Here is a 13809-nt window from a genome sequence, read left to right on the forward strand (position 1 = left end):
TTGACCCAATTGTTGCATATCGAGGTAGATAGAAGCTGCATCCCCGATCTCCTTACAAAATGGGAGATAATCATTGAGGCGAAGGCGAGTCAATAGCCTAGTTACAATACCCCCACATGGGATCTCTCCCGTCCTCCTCTTGCGAAGTTCCAAGCAATATTGGGCAAATATATAGTTCAAGTTCAACCGGCCCACACACTCCGGGCGAGTAGACAACCACAGGACCTTGAACTCCAATTTACTCAACTTCCCCATTTCTTGCTTGGGGAACAAAACATAGCCCAAAAGACGGTGTACAACCCTAAGGCAAGGTTGGTACACCTCTGAGATCTTAGCCCTGTTGGCGATAAACTCTTTACCACCGGAGATGTCTTCCCACCATGAATGTTGATCATACTCCGGAAAAATGAAGTGTTCAACGTTGACAATATCCCCATGGGGATCAAAATCTAGAGCGGCGTTGAACTCTTCCAATGATTGGTCAAAGATGTGGTTGAACAATAGGAAACACACCCTATATACCCCTCCTATGGGTACAAGCTCTAAGGTAGCCAATAACTCCAAAGTAGGCTCCTTATAGGTGCGGTAGGCATCGGTGATGAAAGAACCCAATCTGAGATTTAGAAGCAACGACCGCACATCATTATCAATACCCATCTTCAGCATATCGGGTTGGAAGTAGTGGCGGGTTTGTTTTAGGATTCTTTCATCTTTCAGGTTTTGGTAGAAGGTCTTTTGTTTATCGGTGAAGTTTTTCTTTTTGGGAAGAGAGGTTGGGGGTCGTGTTTGAGTGGAGGAAGGGTTGGAAGTACTAGGCCTAGAGGAAGTACTTGGGCGAGGAGGTTCATCGATGCTAACATCGGTTTTCTGCTTCTTGGTGAGTTTCTTGAGGTATTTAGACATTTTGAGAGGCTAAGAAGATCACCAACAACCAACAAGTAGCAAAACCAATGAACCAAGAATACCACACCCAAATTCACCACTTACTACCAAAATCACCAAACTCCAAATTCACACTTCTTTTCAATCAAACCAATTCCAAACCAATCAACAATACCAATTATCCAAGAAAAACTCCTTTTCAACAATCCAAGAACAACCACAAGACCAATACCAAAATCACCATATACTACCAATACTCCAAAAATTCAACTCATAAGATTTCAACCAAAAATGATGAGAATCACTACAAAATCAACAAACCACACAATGTTATGCAAAATCAATCAACAAACATCACCAAATCACAACCAAAATCAAGATCAAGCATTAAAAATCACAAAATCAATACTACACTATTCATGCTCATACAAATTTGTAATCCATGCAAATTTATGATATAAATGGCAAAATTAAAGCAAGGATTAGTGATTATACCATAAAAGAAGAAAGATCAACCAATTTTGAGCAAGCAATTTGAATCCTCAAAGAAAGGCCCAAATTCGGTCACCAAGAGTAGGAGCGAGAGTGAGTGAAATTTGGGTCAATTTGTGAGGGATTTGTAGTGTAGAAAGCTTTGTGAGTGATTTAAATTAAAATTGGAGTGATTTTGGTGAGGATTTGAGTGATTATTGATGATGAATGAAGGAGTAGAAGGTGCGCATATGAGGGTTTTGCGTGAGGATGAGCGTGAGGAAGATGAAGGAAATGAGGAAATGAAGGGAAAAAGTAGGAAGAAGGGGGTAATATGTACGTCCAGCCAACGTGCGGCCGCACAAGACTGATGTGCGCCCGTACACGCAAGCTCTGCGCCCGCACCAGCCTCGTGTGCGGCCGCACACCCCTGTGCGTCTCCCTTCCTTCTTTTTTCCTCGAGAATTTGATACTTACTGCCTATTTTGGTGCGCACATGAATCATGATGGTGATGAGGAACAACATAGGTAGTAGCTAAAATCATTTTCAAAGCCCTCAAAGTTGAAAATTCATGTGCTCACCACAAAAATTCACTAAGTATCAATTTCCTCCAACTTTCAAAACATGAATTTCCTATCTTACCTCTCTAAAATTCTTACCCTTTTACCTCAAATTTCGACTAGAATCGAACAAAATATGATTTGTGCCATGAACACCTTCTATTCATCATGCATACTTGTTGAATTCCAATCCCGCAAAAGGACATCCTAAAAATCCAAATAAGTAGAAAAGTAAAAGAAAAGACAAAGTAATAAAAGAAACAAAAATGAGAAAATTCAAAAATCAAAGAGAAAGGTTAGAAACTCCGGGTTGCCTCCCGGGAAACGCTTGCTTAAGGTCCTAAGCTCGACCCTTCCTCCTAATCATGGAGGATCAAAGAACACCACCTTCTTCAAGGTAGTTGATAGAGCAAAATCTTCTTAAATTTTGAGCAACTTCTCATCGTTGCTTAATGAAACTTTCACAAAATTCTTTTCAAATTCTTCTTTTTCATTTCTCAACTTCTTTCTTTTTCTTGCTTTCTTCGAGTCACGGGCCTTTTTTTTCGGCTTGACTTCAATATCTTTAGTCATGGAAGCTTTCTCTTCATCTTGAGGTTTAAGCTTGAACCAATTTGGAAACTCAATTTCTTTCTCATCCCTTGGCTTTTGAATCACAAATTCCTCTTCACTAACATCATTAAGACTTGCACAAACATCATCAACAATCTCAAAAACATCGTTAGTAGAAGAATTAATCATGCACATACCATCAATGGAACGAGAAAGACTAGCACATGCTATATCTTGCACACAAGATAAGGACTCATGCATTGGTTTCAACTTAAAACTCTCTTCCAATTTTCCACACCTCAAAGTGATTTGACCTCCTTTGACATCTATTAAAGCTCCAGAGGTAGCCAAGAAAGGCCTCCCTAAAATGATTGGAATATGTTCATCCTCCTCAATCTCTAAAACAACAAAATCCACGGGAAAGACAAACTCTCCAATCCTTAAAGGAACATCATCAATTCTTCCCTTAAGAAGCTTAATAGAACGATCGGCCAATTGAAGTGTTATATTAGATGGTTGAAGCTCACCTAGATCAAGCCTTTTGAAAACCGAAAAGGGCATAATACTCACACTAGCCCCTAGATCACACAAAGCATTCTCAAAAACCATTTTCTTAATTTGACAAGGGATTGAAAAATTCCCCGGATCTTCCATCTTCTTCGGAAGTTCACCATGGATAAGAGCACTAAAACACTTTCCTCCTTCCACCGAACTACCCTCATCAAAATCTTCCTTCTCCTCTAGTATCTCCTTAAGGAACTTGGAGTACTTAGGCATGTTGGGAATTGGCTCGGTAGAGGGTGTAGAATCATGAACATCCTTAAGAACTTCAAGGAACTTCCCAAATTTCTCATCCATTTTGAATCTCAAATATTTTTGGGGATATGGTAGATCGAGAAATCTCTCTACCTCACTCATCTTTTCAACAACACACTCTTCTCTTTTGTCAACCTCACAATAAATTTCCTTAGACTCAACCCTCTCTACTTCATTCTCCTTAGCACCACTCTCATCTCTTCCCTCTTTTGAACAAGAAACTCCCTCATCAAAATCATTTCCACCACTTGTGGCAATAGAGTACACGGTTTTCTTTGGTTCAACACCTTGGGAAGGCAAAGATGAAGGACTAGCAAAATCCTTAATAGTGCTTGCTAATTGGGTAATTTGAGTCTCAAGCATCTTATTGTGGGTCATCATCTGATTGAATTTCTTATCACTAACCGCCATATAGGTGTTAATGATCTTGGTTTGATTATCAATCAACTTTTCCAAAGTAGTCTTAGGAGAAGAAAGTTGTGAATAGGAATTTTCACCCTGAGTCTTTGGAACAAAACCGGGTGGGGGACCTCTTTAAGCGTTGTTTTGAAAATTTCCCCTTCCTTGATTGTTCCAATTACTCCTATTTTGATTTGAACCATAACCTTGATTATGGTTACCACCACCATGATTATGGTTTCCATTACCTTGGTTATGATTTACATAACCTTGGTTTTGATTACCATAATTATGGTTTTGATTACCATAATTTTGGCTTTGATTTTGGCTACTATAACCTTGGTTATGGTTACCACGAGAACCTTGATTCCCTTGGTTCCTATAACCAACATTATGATTATAGTTGTCAAAATTTCCTTGGTTTTGGTAATTCCTATTCCATTGGCCTCTTTGATTATCAAACCTTTGAACATTGTTGTTTGACACAAAATTAACATGTTCACACTCATTGTTGTCAAATTCATTAACACATTCATTGTTGCAATTGCTAGAATCATGGTCATATGATCCACATACATCACAAAACAAACATCCCATAGGCATATTATGTGAAGTAGAAGGAGTTTGAGAGTTAGGAGGAATACCTCTCCCCTTAATTTGGGAGGGAAGACTTGGAGCTTGTGAAGAGGAAGAAACACTCTCCAACTTTGCCTTGATCACCGTCATCTCCTTTCCCAAGTTTGTCATTTGAGAGGAAAGATTGTTGATGGCATTGAGATGGTCCACCGAATACAAGGAAGATTGCTTACTTGAAGAATCTCTTTCCCCATCTTGCCAATCTCTATAATAAGTCACCACATCCTCAATTATGTCCACAACTTCTTCTTTGGTTTTGTTCATGATTAGACCACCGGCCCCTCCATCAAGGCATGCCTTGCCTTGAGGACTCAAACCACCGTAGAAGATTTGGATCAATTGATATGTTGGAATTCCGTGGTGAGGAAACTCTCTTTGGTACTCCTTGAATCTCTCCCATGCCTCATAAAGACTCTCATTTGGCTTTTGCTTGAATCCTTGAATTAAAGCTCTTGCCTCCGCCGTTTTCTTTTGAGGATAGAAACGGGACAAGAAAGCTTTAGTAACATCATCCCATGTTCTCAATGAATTGGGCTTCACCTCTTTGTCTAGCCATTCCAAAGACCTTCCTAAGAGAGAGAAGGGGAACAACTTAAGGCGGATGAATTCTTGAGACACTCCATTAACCTTGATCGTGTTATAATATTTTTCAAACTCCTTAAGATTGTTCAATGGGCTCTCGTTCTTTGCCCCACTATATTGTCTCCTCTCTATTAGGGTGATCATTGCCGGTCGAATTTCAAAGTCGTTTGCCGGTGTAGTAGGTGGAGCTATGCCGCTCTCGAACCTATATGCACCGGGAACTCCCAATTCTTTCAAGGCAACTTTTGGTTGTTCTCCCATGATTTGCTCTTGTTCAATCTCTTCTTCGCTTAAGGAACTATAATCCAAGGTCTTGTTTGCTACTCTCCTCCTTGAGAGAGTTCTTTCAATCTCCGGATCAAAGGAAACAAATGAGCGATCTCGGGACCTATGCATACAAAACTCAAAGAAAATATAAGTAGCACGGCTATGAGTGTAGCCTAAAGTGTAAAATCTTTTTGTATTTTGCAAATGAAATGAAATAGACTCAACAACAACATGCACTCAAAGCACCATTCCCCGGCAATGGCGCCATTTTGATGGGAAGGAGAACGGTAGGTCGTTGGGCTACCACCCCACCCTATCAAACAAAATTTGTAACTTAACAAACCCCTATTTAGCGTAGTGGTAAGTCAAGGTCGAACCCAAGGGAATGGAGAACAAATGCACGATGCCTAAATCAAGCTATTTCGAAGTCAAGAAGGGGTTTAAGGTAGAAACTAAGGCTAAACTAGGCGATGCAAAAGCTTATATGAAATCAATCTAAAGACACTAGGGCAATGGATCCACATGCAATTGTAATGGAAACGGTAATTTGGGAGGTCAAACCGACTAAGTCAAGCGATATGAAGGAAGATCATCATGTATCCAAAAGAGCATACTAAGATGGTTCACCTAGAGGTCTAACTAGCGTCAACTACGCTAAACACTACCTAGGGAATGTCACAAAGCACCTCAATCGTGAAATTGCAAGTTTACTAATCAATGGTCCGTATCATAGCAAGCTTAAAATGCAATCTAGTGTATTAATCAAAGATGGCCAAACCTCAATTAATCACACACATGCACATGAAATATCAACCAAATTTAATCATATCATCAACTCTATCAATTCTCCCCAAATTACTCTAATCCATTATTCATACATGCTTCACCATTTCCCTAGCTAGGAAACTACTCACTAGCCATTGGAATTAAGATCAAAACTACAACTATCATCAATTTCATCATCAACATAATTGAAATCAAAGATTAAACCAACAATCAATCAAAATCAATCAAAATTCAATTAATAACCAAATCAATCATCAATAACATGGAAAAACTAATGAAATCAACTAAAATCAAACTTGTATTGAAATCAAGAAGAAAATCCTTACAAAACTTTGATCTAAAGATCAAATACAATGAGGAATCCTTGAGCAATCACCAAAAATCATGAGTTTCTCTCTCTAAAGTTCTTGAGTTTCTCTCTCTAAAATTCTCCCAAAAACTAACTATCCAATTCAATCTAAAAACTAACTTCCTAAAAATAGGTAGAAATAACTATATATACAAAGAGGAGGTCGGTAATGACGCCCAAAAATAGACCCTCGTAAGTGTGGGCGCTCGGAGGACAGAGAATGGCGCGCACGGGACACACCCAGACTGGTGCGCCCCCACGCACCTGGTGTGCGGCCGCACACGACCAATGTGCGGCCGCACACTCCCTTGGTGCGCCCGCACCTGGCTGGGTCTATCCCCCTTCTTCTCTTTGTCCTAGCTCAAGTGGTGCACACATCCAAGATGATGATGATGATGGAGGACAAAGTAGGCAGAAACTTTCTTGAATTTCTTGAAGAGTATAAGCCTTGAGGGAGGCATAAACAAAGCCTTGAACCTTGCCCCTTGGATCCACCTTTGACTTGGAGCTTCTTGCACCTTTGACTCGTAGAGAGGAAGCTCGGGAATTCTTGGACAATCTATTACCACCTACAAACAAATGATAAAAAGCAAGTAAAAGAGAAAAATAACAAGTAAACTAGAAAAAAGCATGAAATAGAGAAACTAACTATAAAAAGCATAAAATGAAGAAAACAAGAATAAAACTAAGGAAAACTAAAGAAAAGAGAGATAAAATGAAATAGAAATCATCCAAAAAGGAATCAAATAAGTGCCAAAAATGTCACTCATCAACACGTGTCGCCCTCTGGTTGTTCCACATGGCGGGGTAAAATTATCCTATACATTTGCCCCTTACAGATGTGACGTGGCACGCCACGTGGCATCTGTGACACGTGTCACTCTTTGAATGGTGGTAATTTTACCACCGAAATTGTACTGTTCACCGTCTGGGTAAATTACAGGAATACCTCTTCATTTACCCTCTTTATATAGCCGTTTACCCTCATATATTAGTACGTTTCACAAAAAATATAGAGTAAACTTAGAGAGAATCTTGAAAGAGAGAGCAGAAGTCATCCGTCCGAGTCAAGCGCAAGTTAAAGGAAACTCACCCTCACCAACACAGGCGGACCCGTCTACCTTCAGATCTCAAATCTAAAGGTACCGTCTCTGACTCTCTCAGCTCTTTTTCATTATACCGCTTGTACATATTTCTTATAATAAATGGATCACCAACACACACGGCACAACCTAGGGTAGAATCCAGCCGTTCACCAGGGACGGCTGAGTCTAGGACTGGTAGTGCCATTTGAGGGTGTTGGGACCACCCTCATGCTTGGATTCCGACCATTTGCGCGTCTGTGCAGGACACAATGGCTCGGACAATGCAGACGGCTCAGGATCCCAATTATAAGAGTGAAGGCTCAGGCGGCCATACGCCTGAGGGAGAGGCGTCTGGTTCTGAACACCAGACGGCTCCGGAGAGATCCCCTCCACGCGGCCCTCCAACACCTCCTGACTCGTTTTTGGACGAGTGCGACCAAGGCGGTGAGGAAGCTGCCTCAGCTTCCGTCTCCCAATCTAGGGAGGAGACGGGAAGCGGACTTAACGTCTCTTCCTCAGAGAGCAGTGATGATCTTCCTCCGCTTGAGGATAGCGAGGAAGAAGAGAGAAAGAAGTGGAACGAGAAGGACGATCCCTTCAAAATCCACGTCTCCACGAAAGACATAGACCTCATGGAAAGAGGTCTTAAAAATTTTCAGATGGCACACCCGATGGGAGACGGGTGGAAAATAAGGGTGTCTCCTCCGGAGGGCACCATCTCCTAGGAAGATACTGAGCGCAACGCCAACGGCTACTTCGGCTGTTACGAGGCGGCATTCAAGGCGGGTTTGCGCTTCCCCCTTCACGAGGCGGTGAAGGCTATTTTGAGAGGCTATGGCCTCGGAGTCTGGCAACTTACCCCCAACTCTTGGGCAAACATTTTGGGGTATGTTGCCACTTGTGAATTCCAAGGAATTCGCCCCGGTTGGGAAGCCTTTGCTAAGATGCACTATCTTAGCCTCAACCCAGGCGGGTACAGAGCGTGGTATACTCTAACCACGTTACCTCAATATATGATGACCTTGGATAAGTTCTCCAAGTTTGACGGCTGGAAGCACAGGTTCTACCTGATGACGGCTCCCACCAGGCGGGAGAATTTCGAGCTCCGCCAATACAATAAGAAGCCCGACCTTCTTGGTCGGAAATGTTGTCTTCCCCGGATCCCGGATGAAGACTTCGACAAAATAATTGAGGCTGACTTCTTCGGCCTCACAGACGCCACACTGTCAACCGGGGAGACAATAAAAGACCCCAAGAACTTGATCCCTAAGAGCGCCTGGCTCAGGGATGAATGCTTTCTAGCCGCCTACGGGCTAGGGCACATGTTCACCAGACGTATGTGCCTGAATACTTTTCCGTCTGTAGTACTTTTGTGTCGGAAATGTTTTTGATGATGTACTGATTGATTCCCCCTTTTTGTTTTTGCAGAAGAAGCTTTGAACATGCTGCCAGACGAGAAGACCCCCAGACGGTCCTCGGCACAGATCCGCCGTGACTTGGCGAAGGCCCAGGCGCGAGAGCTCAAGGCCAAGGTAAACTCCTAACTTCTTTTTGCGAGTTTACTTTCAAAGTTTTTTTCCTTCGACTGCTAACATTAAGTTGTTTATTTTTTCAGGGAGGAGAGGTGGACATAACGTTTGAGAAAAAACTCAAACGGCTAGGGAGGAGACCACCGCCTCTAACCCCAGCAAGTCCTCAAAAAAGGCTGCCTCCACTGCAACTTCCAACGCCCCTGTTGGGAGACAAATGCGGATAGGGGGGAGGAATGAGAGGGTGACCGGCTCTGTTGGTCTTGATTTGGCCAACCCCCTATATGCAACCGGGGGGTTCACCACGCCTGCCAGCGGCTCTCGTCTGGCCGGCTTTGCAGGTAAGAACCCTTTTAAATCCCCGCTTGAGCTGGGATGGCCGTTGCGAGTGAAAACACACTCCCTGCAGACGTCATCCTCCGACGGTCGAAACCAGATAGGCGCTGCTTTAGTATCCCAATCTGACGCTGATTATGGTGCAGATCAATCTCCCCGTTGGCCAAACGTCCAGAAGCATGCCAAGGCTATGTTGGATGCTATCAGCAAACGGGATAAGGATACCATCCCGGGGATTGAGACGTTCAACTTTGAACGTATTCTGACCCTCCTGGCTGAGGTAAGACACTTGAACAATTTTCAATAGCTTTCTCCAAGTTTTTCTCCGCCTACACTACTAACTTTGTTTGCTTTTGCAGGCTCTGCTGCGGGTAGACGGGCTCAAGCGTCCTTACACCCGCAAACGAGACGAGGTAAGACGGGCCAAGTAGGTCGCCTCAGACGCAGATAATGTTGCTTTGTACTCGTGTATAATTGACGATCTTGAAACTAAAGCAACCCAAATGACACAGGCGGCGAAAATTCAAGAGCTGGAGACGGATCTGCAGGCGGCCAACAAAAGGGCTGAGGATGCCGAGACAGCCCAAAAGCAGGCGGAGGTGGACCTCCCCAAACTTTGGGAGGACCTCAAGAAGGCCCAGGAAGACCTCCAAAAGCTCCAAGGAGTCTCTTCAGAGAATGCTGATCTGAAGAGAAAAATTGCTGAGTTGGAGAAGAAGGAGGCCAAAGCTCTGGATAACTTCCGAGCGACTCTCCAGGCATATCAAAACCGTCTGGTTGCAGAGATGGCTGCCGACAACGAGGCTATGATGAGGATCGCCTGGACCGCCTTGTATCCTGACAAGGATTATGGAGTCTGGGCTCTGGCTCACAAGTATGCTAATGAAGTTATATACTTGAGAGAGAAGGGTGAGCCAGAGCCCGAGTCCTTCCTCGCCGGGGCTGAAACTGAGCATCCCGAGCCTGAGCCTGAAGCTCTAGAGACTGAAGCCCCTGAAGAAGGGGAGAAGGGCAAGGAGGGACCGTCTGTAGGGCAATGAATTCGGCGGCTATGTGACAATTTCTTTTTATTTTTTATTTAATCTGCGGCAGTATGCCATTGATTGCTTTTCCGGCCTGCGTGCCGAGTATCCGTGTATTTACCGGCTAAGGAGCCATGTTTATTAAACGATTTCTCTTTTCCCGGACGGGGTCTGGATAACATTTGCCCCACCACAGCCGTTTGGTTGGGTGGATAATTAATGAATGCACCGACTGAGTCGGTTTTGATCTTTTTTGCGCTTGTGTTTGCACTTTTCAAAATTTTTTGCATTTTCAATTTTTGCCTAACTTATCGAAAGCATACGGAGAATTCTAGCCTAACTTATCAAAAGTATGCGGCTGTCCTTGCCCCTGGACGGCTATGTGGTTGGTTTCAAATGGAGTTGGTTGATTGACTTGGGAACGTCTGATGCTGCAAAGAGCATGTTATGTTTGTAAGTCAATCAATCACAGTAGTGATTGGCCCAAACCAAGTACACAGCCGTACATTAACAGGCGTTTCAATCTCTAGCTAGATGGTGTTGTCCGTCTAAGTAGAGTTCATATAGCCATTGCACAACTCCTTTGCCCCAAACGAGGGTGTGTACAATTTAAAAACGAAAAAACGCTAAGTAAGAACCGCAGTCGGTCGCCGACGGATGTCCTTGGACATCCGGGTTCCGAAACTTGATCGTTCCTTAGACTGTTCAGGTCAGACGGCTATGAATGGCTGATTCAGCCGTCTAATTGTGGCCGCCTGCATTGGTACGTAGAGTAAGCAAGTTGGCTTCTCCCTACGACGATTGCACCCGGAGGGGTGTCGCCGGACGCCTTTGTCCATGTTGAGACAGGCGAATTTATGGGTAAAGCAGCCATCCTTGCCATTAGCCTCTGGTCTTGTTTGAGACCGGCTGTATATAGCCATTAAGCGTTTTTGTGCTTAGCTTAATTATCTGGCAATGGGCCTCTCGTTAATCAGACGTTAATTCAATTTCCAAGTGTCAAACTCAGAGAAACAAACAAGTGACCCGTCTGAGGTTCCTAATACCCTCCGGGAGTCCAATTGAGTGGGTAGAACCATCTAATATGGCTTTAAACAGTCAATTTACCCGTTCCAAACTCGCACCGATATCGTGACCTCAAGCCTACCACGGACATTTATGACAACATATAAGGGTCATATATGGTTCCAAACGTCATTATATGACCCTAAGATGTATCCCCCAAGGTCTCAAGACTTTTCGCCACCGGGCCCCATAACCTCAAAATTCCTCACATTATAGCCTTCAAATTTAAAATTTTTTTACCTTTTTTTGCCCGGAAATTAAAATTGCCGAGATGTCTACCATGGTTCCTAACACCCTCCGCGAGTCCAATTGAGTGGGTGGAACCATCCAATATGCCTTAAAACGGTCAATTCACCCGTTCCAAACTTGCACCGATATCATGACCTCAAGCCTACCACGGACATTTAAGGCAACATATAAGGGTCATATATGGTTCCAAACATCATTATATGACCCTAATATGTATCCCCTAGGGTCTCAAGACTTTTTGCCACTAGGCCCCGTAACCTCAAAATTTCTCAAAAACCGTAGATTATAGCCTTCAATTTTGGAATTTTTTGACCTCTTTTCGCCCGGTTATAAAAATTCCCTAGATGTTTACCATGGTTCCTAATACCCTCCGGAAGTCCAACTGAGTGGGTTGAACCCTCCAATATGCCTTAAAACGGTCAATTTACACGTTCCAAACTTGAACCGATATCGTGACCTCAAGCTTACCACGGACATTTATGGAAACATATAAGGGTCATATATGGTCCAAACGTCATTATAAGACCCTAAGATATATCCCCTAGGGTATCAAGACTTTCCCCCACCAGGCCCCGTAACCTAAAAATTCCTCAAAAAGCGTGGATTATAGCCTTCAGTTTTAGAAAGTTTTTAACCTTCTTTCGCCCGAAAATAAAAATTGCCGAGATGTTTACCATGGTTCCTAATACCCACCGTGAGTCCAATTGAATGGGTGGAACCATCCAATATGACATAAAACGGTCAATTCATCCGTTCCGAACGTGCACCGATATCGTGACCTCAAGCCTACCACGGAAATTTAAGGCAACATATAAGGGTCATATATGGTTCCAAACATCATTATATGACCCTAAGATGTATCCCCTAGGGTCTCAAGTCTTTTCGCCACCAGGCCCGTAACCCCAAAATTTCTCAAAAAGCGTGGATTTTACCTTTCAATTTTGGAAATTTTTGACCTTTTTTCGCCCGGAATAAAAATTACCAAGATGTTTACCATGGTTCCTAATACCCTCCGGATGTCCAACTGAGTGGGTGGAACCCTCCAATATGCCTTAAAACGGTCAATTTATACGTTCCAAACTTGAACCGATATCGTGACCTCAAGCTTACCACGGACATTTATGGAAACATATAAGGGTCATATATGGTCCAAACGTCATTATAAGACCCTAAGATATATCCCCTAGGGTATCAAGACTTTTTCCCACCGGGCCCCGTAACCTAAAAATTCCTCAAAAAGCGTGGATTATAGCCTTCAATTTTAGAAAGTTTTTAACCTTCTTTCGCCCGGAAATAAAAATTGCCGAGTTGTTTACCATGGTTCCTAATACCCACCGTGAGTCCAATTGAATGGGTGGAACCATCCAATATGACTTAAAACGGTCAATTCATCCGTTCCGAACTTGCACCGATATCGTGACCTCAAGCCTACCACGGACATTTAAGACAACGTATAAGGGTCATATATGGTTCCAAACATCATTATATGACCCTAAGATGTATCCCCTAGGGTCTCAAGTCTTTTCGCCACCAGGCCCCGTAACCCCAAAATTTTTTAAAAAGTGTGGATTATAGCTTTCAATTTTGGAATTTTTTGACCTTTTTTCGCCCGGAATAAAAATTACCAAGATGTTTACCATGGTTCCTAATACCCTCCGGGAGTACAACTGAGTGGGTGGAACCATCCAATATGCCTTAAAACGGTCAATTTACACGTTCGAAACTTGCACCGATATCGAGACCTCAAGCCTACCACGGACATTTATGGCAACATAAAAGGATCATATATGGTTCCAAACGTCGTTGTAAGACCCTAAGATGTATCCCCTAGGGTCTCAAGACTTTTCCCCACCGGGCCCCGTGACCTAAAAATTCCTCAAAAAGCGTGTATTATAGCTTTCAATTTTGGAATTTTTTGACCATTTTTCGCCCGTAAATAAAAATTGTCGAGATGTTTACCATGGTTCCTAATTCCCACCGGGAGTCCAAATGAGTGGGTGGAACCATCCAATATGCCTTAAAACGGTCTATTCACCCGTTCCTAACTTGCACTGATATTGTGACCTCAAGCCAACCACGGACATTGAAGGCAACATATAAGAAAATCAAACCGTGCATACCTTTACAACCTAGGAAGAAAATCATGCAAAAGACAAGTCCAATGTAAAAGGTTCATTCCATAAGAAAAGAAATGAAAAACAATGCCTCAAAATCACATCAAA

At 43.0% G+C, this 13809-nt stretch overlaps 1 non-coding gene across 1 annotated transcript; it reads left to right on the forward strand.

Annotated features, from left to right (window-relative positions):
* Nucleotides 1-4669: 4669 nt before the first annotated feature.
* LOC145618834 (small nucleolar RNA R71) lies at nucleotides 4670-4775 on the forward strand. The gene has a single exon (XR_014108069.1). It is a non-coding gene; the product is annotated as a small nucleolar RNA R71 (small nucleolar RNA).
* Nucleotides 4776-13809: the final 9034 nt, after the last annotated feature.

Source organism: Chenopodium album, chromosome 26 (assembly GCF_948465745.1).
Source record: "Chenopodium album chromosome 26, dcCheAlbu1.1, whole genome shotgun sequence".
In the NCBI taxonomy this organism is placed as follows: domain Eukaryota; kingdom Viridiplantae; phylum Streptophyta; class Magnoliopsida; order Caryophyllales; family Amaranthaceae; genus Chenopodium; species Chenopodium album.